Below are 8,444 nucleotides of genomic sequence, written 5' to 3'. Positions count from 1 at the left end.
GATCTCTGTGAGTTGAGGGCAGCCTGGACCATAGAGTTAGTTTCAGGACAGCCAAGGCTATTCAGAGAAACCCTGTCATACAAAACCCAAAAATAAAATAAAGAGAGGCACAACTGGGAATTTATTATTGGGAATTTCTTATGCAGATCCTAGGGACTGGCAATACTTTAGGACAGAACATGGACCTTTGTTCATCTCCTGGAGGTCTTAATGTGCAGATAGCCAGCCAGAGTTGGTAAACCTGAAGTATAGTGCCTGAGTCAGGTGACCTACAATCTGGGTTTCCTGATGTCTGTTACAGACTCCATTAATGTGTAAGTGGCAGGAAGTGGATGAGGAGTCTGGTGTCAGCTTGTTCATCCCCTAATCCTTTGCCTTTTGTCCTTCTTAGGTCATCTTTGATGTCACCAAAGCCCCTCCTAGCCTGTGTACCCTGGATTGCAGTCTGATACTCATTTATCACAACTGCCTTTCTCAAACCTTGCCTTTGCCTACATTGCTACTTTGAAGGACCATGATCTTCAGAAGCAGGTTAATGACTGGGAAGCCCAGCAGAGAGACTATCCGGTTCTCAGGATCTCAGCATCACTTTGTATGCTGGAGAAAGGTCCTGCAGAGGCAATCCTGAGAGGTGCTCCATTTGGAAATGGAGAACTCTATCTCTCCACAAGACAGACAACCTGACTGAACCAATGTGCTCCACAATGCCAGCGTCTTTGTTCTGTCTCTACAGCACATGGTTTTGTTTCCATCATACTGAGCAATGTCCAAAACCACGAGTTCTGATGTCCTCTGGATGAGAAGCCTGTCTTATACATTCATGTCTTATTACCCAGAAGGCATTTAGAGGGAGCACTCACAAAGTATGGTCTCTAGTTCATAGATATAACGCTTGCCACAATCATAACAGGCTACACTCCCAAAGTGGAGTGACTTGAACTCCCTTATAGAGATGAGTGTGTCCTTGAGCTCAGCACAACGTTGGGAAAATTCCTCTACTTGTGTATAACCAAACTGATCATAGACCTCTTTAGGAGCAGGGTACAGCTCCTTGGTCAGCTGCCTTAGGTTGGCAGTGTGGCGCAGAAGTTCTTTCAGTGTGTCCGTGGAGAAGTCATTGTCTATGAGATTGATGGTGGTGAGCTGGGAGAATTGGCTCAGGGCAGGGAGAAGATCCCTGATGTCAGCGTCCTTCATCCCACAGTCTTTTATTTTCAGGGTCTACAGAGTGTCTGCAACACTCTCTAAGAAAATCCTGAGAGAAATAAAATCCAAATCACTTAAAATTATGCCTCTCAGATGTTTAAGCCCAGAGTGACTCCACTGGGCAAAGGAATCCAAGTCTGACTGTGAGAACTTGCACAGAGAGATGGACAGGCACTCCAAGGGGGTCTTCAGGCACCTAAGCAACTGATTCATGTGGTCATTTAGGAAGTAGACATCCTGCATGGTGAGATGCTGCAGACAGCTGGGTTTTGAAAAGAGAGAAATGGCCATGGTGACATGCTTCTCCTGTACATCAGTGGCAGTCCTTCCCTGGAAGACACACATTAGCAGCATTTTTTTTGAAGATTCCTCATCTTTCTGACGGTAGGTACAAACTTTGCCAGTGTGGAGAAACTCCCCACTGTATTCAGTTCCAACTCTTCGATGAATCCTGGATGTAAAATTTTTAAGACTTTCTTGACCCTGTGGAATGGTAATGTCCCAACCTTCAGTTTGACACAGCACAGCTGCAGGAAGGCCTCCTCTTCTCCCCCCTTCCCCCCCCAGCAACAACTGTGCCTGGTATTGATCCTGGGGGAGGTGAAGTTCAGTGACGACCTTCAAACAATGCTTCAGTGTTGATGTAGAATGGCCCCTCTGCACTGGAACATTCCTCAAGTCAACCACTTGAAGCTTCTGCCCTCTGGGGCAAAACCTTCATGTGAGCCATGTGTCTACTCCATCCAACATAGCCTGGTGGGTCTCTAAGGTGGGGTTGTTCATCAGCAACCCAACAGGAAGGTGAGGGCGGGGCCACTCTGCCACCAGGATCTTTGCTTTTCTCTGAGTGTTGGCCTCCTTGAGCAGTGGGGGAAAGAGATCATTTGGCAGGACCTGCAGGGTAGAGTTGGCCAAAGTTTCATTCCTTATTAGGCTTTTCACTGCCAGCTGCAGGAGTGTGAGTGGGTCTTGGAAACTCATTCTGATGATTTTAGGGAGATGATCCTGGCTGATCTGGTCACTGGTGACAGTCTCCGAAGCTCTGAGTCTCTACCTGTCATTCTTATCCTGATACATCTTTAAGTAATGGCTGGCATTCAGCTACAGGTGTTTGCTGTACATTGCCTCTGGCTCTCCTGTCTTTGCAACCTGCCTGCTCTCCCTAAACCTGTCCACAGGCCTCTTTTCCATCATTTATTGTCATTGCCCCACAGAGGGCTGTCTCACATGTACATTTGATCTGATCATGCTACTTCTCTGCTCCAAATCTTCCCCCGGGGACATGTAGCCACTCCTCAGTGAGATATCCAAAACATCAGTCCTTAGTGAGATATCCAAAGCATCAGCCATCTAGCCAGATGGCCTTTGACTATGATTTTAATGAGTTTGCTAACCAATAAATGACACAAATTTCCCTTTCACTCCATTCTCTGCAAGTCTTATGCCATGAATTCTGACTGCCTTTATTACTTAATAATAGAATTTGTTTGTTTGGTGCCAACAAACAAGCCTTTAGGCACATTTTCATCGCTTCAGTGTGTCAGGAGGAAGAGCTCTTTAATAAGACTTAGGGAGAAGAGACAAAAGGAGCATTTCTCCTATCAGTGTTAATCTCTGCAGAAGCTGGGCTTTCGTGAAAATCCTGTTTTGATAAGTCATCCTTGAGTTGAAAGTGATCGTTTTACAAGTCCACATGGCAGGATTTCACCAGAGAAGCAAGAAGCCAGGGAAGTGCACTGGCTCTTACCGAGTAATATAACAGTACAACTCTGAAAAGGCAGAGAATATATCTCAAAGGAATGTTACATGAATCTGAAGAATACTGCCATTGGTACTTAGCATCCACCAAGACCTCTAAAGCACAGAATTAATGTCACCTTCTGAGTGTGACCTGTAATCATGCAATCATGCAATCAGTCCCCCAGTCAAGGAAAACATCACAAGGAACAATCTGCAAGTAAGGCTCTCAAGAACGTCAAGTACAGCTATGCTCTATTTATGGTAGCATAATGGGTACTACAATGTAAAGTTTAAAGTCTAATCAATTTTGTTCTCTCTGAGGAATAGCATTAATAACAGGCAGAGAATAGTTTCTAAAAACAGAAAGCTTAAAGAATGAATTTTTAAAATAAGTATTTCTAATATTCTTTCTTCATCCAAGAGTGATGAGATAGGACAGCATGTGGATCACTAGCAGAAAACTCTATGCAGTTTCTGAGCCTCTGGGACTCAGGCCATGATGACTGTCTGAGTCCTACCTCCAATCCTTAGAGTTAAGGCTTAAGATCATCAAGCAAATTTCTTATTATGTGTTCCCCTACCCCCATGTATGTTTCTGATAGGAGAAGGACAAGGGTGTTGATTAATCTTGATTTCCAGCTCAATAGAAACTAGAATCAACTAAGAGACGTGCCTCTGTGTGGTCTGTGAGTGGTCTGCAAGAAGGGTGAAATGAATGGAGTAGATCCTCCCCCAGAGTGGGCAGAACTTTCCACAAGGCCCAGATATAAAGTTGCAAGAGGGAAGAGGTTCTGTATGTTTGCATCTTGCTAGTCAGCACTTCTGTCCTTTTGTTATCACTGCTGCTGCCGTGTTTTGCTTACATTAGAACCCATCTTTTTATGAAGACAGGGGCTTTCCAGGAATTCTCCAGGTCTTCAGCTCCAGCCTGGGACTGCTGAGGCTCAGGGTTGTAGGGTGAGCAACTACCAGGTTCTCAGATTCCCCAGTTCATAATCACTGTTGAACTAACTGGTTCCTTTGGTATAAGTCAATCTGATAAATCTTTTATAACAAGTGTTCATTCTGTAAGTTCTGTTCCTCCAGAAAAGCCATTATAGAAAGTACCCATCTCACTGTGTAGCTGGTTGCTCTCCACTAACAAAGTAGTATCATGGCTTGTAAATCATTCTTAGATGTGTGTTGATGAGCATTGCTTCTGAAATGTCCATACTCAAAACCAGATAAAATTGAGGTTCAGTGACTACAGATAGGAAGGGGCAGATCTTTATCTTTCTCTTTGCTTGGTTATTCATCAGCAATGTGTAGAGTCCACACCAGGTGCCTGAGAGAAGGGTGACACTTGAGACAATACAATGAATAGAGCCATAGCACTGCTGCCTTGGAGCAAGTCATCTGCTGGGGAGGGCAAGCAACTAAATGCACACATACCATCTGACATTGCAGCATGAGAGCCAGCTATTTTCCATAATTATATTAATTTCAAGAAACCACGAATCTGTGCATTTAATTCAAAATATGGGAACTGCTTTTAAAATGACAACATAGATAGAGACTTATTCTTTTAAACATGAACACTGCTGGCAACTTAAATTGTAAAATATTCAGCTGATCATCTCTGTTTACTTGGCTCTTATCTGTTTCCATTTACCATCAATGAAGATTAATTAGCCACCCCTGGACTATTAAATCAGTTATCAAGATTTGTTCTCAAACATTTCCATTATGGAAAGACAGTTTTGAAAATTATAAATTCAGAACTGTTGAACATATATAAAATGACATACACTGAAGATTTTACTTTGCTCATAAGGGACCCAGTTAAAGGAAGAATCCACAGTACCAACACATTTATAAATAAAGAATAGTAAGATGAATGTGTGGAGGTAAAAGCTAGTTAGAGAGGGGGTAAGATAATTTGCATATTTATAGACAAAAATTAGATTGCATGACATCTATAGCTTAGAGTTCTCAAATAGCTCCCACAGGATAAGACTACAATAATTCAGAGTTGTGGGATCTATACAGAGCAAACTTGCTAATGAACCCGATGGCTAGCTTTCATGGTCAATGAGAGAGAAAAAGCATCCACAGACTTAATCAGTTGTGGACTCTATGAACTATAGTGCCAGCCAACGTGTGCCCACAATGGAAATAGTGGCAACACTATTATGGGAGCAACCAACCATTCTTTGATTGGATTTTGGGCAAGATTCTATAGGAGGAAATTATGTCATCTAATGACAACCCAGGGCTGGAAAGATCACAGGCCCTACGCTATGCAGGGGGGAACATTCTACTGTTGTTTAACTAACTTAATATGACATCACACTGCCTTCTAACCATATACATTTACACACAGAGACACATGCTACTCTCTGCCTTAATGAATGACAATGGTGAATGCATAGACTAGTTGTTGTTTACTATGCTGAGCATAAGGAACAGCTGAGTACTCAGCTCTAAAAAGGACATTTACACCCTGTTAAGGCCAACATTTGGACAAATCAGCAGCCTACAGAATGAGAAAGGACTTTTAACAACTACACATTTGTTTGAGGGCAAATTTGATTGAGGGCAAATATCCAAGATACATAATGTGGTTATATATTGTTTATGATTTAATAAAGCTTGCCTGGGGTTCAAAATGCAAAGTCAGCCACAGTAGTTAGCCATAGAAGCTGGGCAGTGGTGGCACACAACTTTTAATCCCAGGACTCAGGAGACAGAAGCAGATGGATCTCTCTGAGTTCAAGGCTACCCAGGGCTACATGAGAGTGACTTAGTCTAAAAGAGAAACAGAGCTCACACTGTAGGGAGTAATCCTGTTTAGAGGTACTGCTGACCAAGTGTGCATAGTAAGAATGACATAGCGAGGGTTTAAGTATCAGAAAGGCACACACATGGCCCTCTTTTCTCTTTCCCACCTGGCTAAGCTGACATCAGCAGGTCACTCCAGCTCCGGTGTAAACCTGGTCACTGGCCCTTGCATGAGTACTATCCCTTTAATAAACTACCTGCCGTCAATCTAGTTCTGACTCCAATGCGTTCGGCGTTAGCTGGTGTCAAAAGTGGGATTCATAAGTCTTTAATCCAAGCACTAGAGAGGTATATAAGGAAGAAACAAAGGGTCTCATGAGATATTTAGTTTCTAGTCACAAGGAAGACAAGAATTCCATTTCAGCCTTGGTAGAGCTAAGAGCTACTGGCTGGCTGCCTTACTTGTTTGATCTTTAGCTTGAATTCCAATATCTGTCTCTGGGTTTTTATTATTCATGATACAACATAAAGAACTCAAAATCCTACCCCCCCAAAAAATCAGGAAAACAAATAACCTGATTAAACATTGGAGTACAAATCTAAACTGAGAATTCGTAATAGAGGAAAACTTAAATGGTTGAGAAACACTTAAACAAATGTTCAACATCTTAAGTCATCAGGGAAATGCAAATCAAAACTACTCTGGCCAGGCATTGGTGGAACACGCCTTTAAACCCAGCACTCGGGAGGCAGAGGCAGGTGGATCTCTGTGAGTTCGAAACCAGCCTGGTCTCCAGGGCGAGTGCCAGGATAGGCTCCAAAGCTACGCAGAGAAACCCTATCTCGAAAAACAAAACAAAACAAAACAAAACAAAACCTACTCTAGTAGTAGCACATGACTTTCCTCCTAGAATTAGGGAGGCAGATACAGGTGGATTTCTGTGAGTTTGAGGCCTGCCTGGTCTACAAAGCATGATCCAGGACAGTCAGGACCATACAGAGAAACCCTGTCTCAGACACACACACACACACACACACACACACACACACACACACACACACAAAATCCAAGACTACAATAGTCTGTCTGAAGAAAAAACTACTTTGAGATTTCATCTAACATGTATCAGAATGGCCAAGATCAATAAAACAAGTGACAGCTCATACTGGTGAGGATATGGAGTAAGAGGAACACTCACCTATTGCTATAGAAGTATAAACTTATATAACCACTATAGAAATCAGTGTGGTGGTTCCTCAGGAAGACGGAAATCACTCTACATGAAGATCCAGGTATACCACTCTTGGGCATATATCCAAAGGTCCCTCCATTCTATCACAGAGACACTTGCTCAACCATGTGTATGGGTGCTCTATTCATAATAGTCAGAAATTGGAAACAACCTAGATGTCTCTCAACATAAGAATGTGCTGAAGGTCATTAAGAATACACATCAGGTGACAACTGATATTCAATAAGTTGACCTGTCAGATGAATAATTCTCTGATGGGGAACCCCCACTTCATAAAGACCACGGTCGGTCACTGACTCTGAATTTTCTGCTTGTAATTCTCTCACATGATGCCACAAGTTCTCCCTAAAAATAACAGCTATGGATAGTTTTAACACTGGTTGTGTGTTTATCTCATGAAATATTCCATCTACCAGGCACATATGGCTGTGGTTCATCAGGAAGATGATATCTGATTAATTGTATAATTCTGATGAATAGAAATAATACTAGGACATTTTTCATTACTCAGACTGACATAGGAAAGTAATAGAATATCTCAGTCACAAAGATGGCTAATTTGGAATTCAGAACAAATTCAAAGCAAACTGGTTGCTCCTGGAGACACATACACAAGGACAATTTCCCAGGTGTTTATTGCTGATTCAAGGTCAGGTACAGTGCAACTTTAGCAGAACTTTCTCAGTGATGAACTTTCTGCATTTACTCCCGACCTCAAGGTTGAACCAACTAGCTGTTTGTTTTTTAAGTCCTGAATTTCAATGTCACTTTCTGGGAACACTAACTACTTAGAGCTATGTGCACAGCCAAGTGTTACTCTCTGGCCAGTCAGCCCAAACTCCCTAGCCTGAGAGAGACTTTGTGATCAGTTTGGCTCAGATTCTTATTGTTTATTCAAGAAGTGCTGTGTGACCCTGAAAATGTGATTCATATTTATCCAGAGGCTTTGCTGGAGAAGAAATGTGAGAGAAGTTTGCGTGTGTGTGTGTGTGTGTGTGTGTGTGTGTGTGTGTGTGTGTGTGTGTGACGTGCGCATGTAAGAGAGAAAGTGAGAGAGACAGAGAGAGAGAGTGAGTGAGAGAGAGAGAGTTGTAAGGGATATGTAGCTGAATTGCAAAGAGAAATGTGCAGAGATGTAGCTGAGTGGGCAGAGAGATATAGAAGATATAGCTGTATAGAAGAAAGATGTGTATGTAGGAGAGATGTATGTGAAGGAAGAAGTATGTAGCTGTGTAGAGAATGTAACTGTGTAGACAGGGATATGGCTGTGTAAAGAAGAAGAAGCATGCAATCAAATGGACCCAAGAAACAAGCTGGTGTAGCAATCCTAATATCTAACAAATTAGACTTTAAACTAAAATCAATCAAAAGAGATTAAGAAGGACATTTTATACTCATCACAGAAAAAGTCCATCAAGATGAAATCTCAATCCTAAGCATCTATGCCCCAAATACAAAGGCACCCACATTTGTAAAAGAAACAAT

At 42.2% G+C, this 8,444-nt stretch overlaps 1 pseudogene; it reads right to left on the bottom strand.

Annotated features, from left to right (window-relative positions):
* Nucleotides 1-830: 830 nt before the first annotated feature.
* On the bottom strand, nucleotides 831-2,253 carry LOC103163988 (annotated as a pseudogene).
* Nucleotides 2,254-8,444: the final 6,191 nt, after the last annotated feature.

The sequence above is a fragment of the Cricetulus griseus genome, chromosome 3 (genome assembly GCF_003668045.3).
Source record: "Cricetulus griseus strain 17A/GY chromosome 3, alternate assembly CriGri-PICRH-1.0, whole genome shotgun sequence".
Taxonomy (NCBI): domain Eukaryota; kingdom Metazoa; phylum Chordata; class Mammalia; order Rodentia; family Cricetidae; genus Cricetulus; species Cricetulus griseus.
This window is presented reverse-complemented; position numbering and strand designations above follow the sequence as displayed.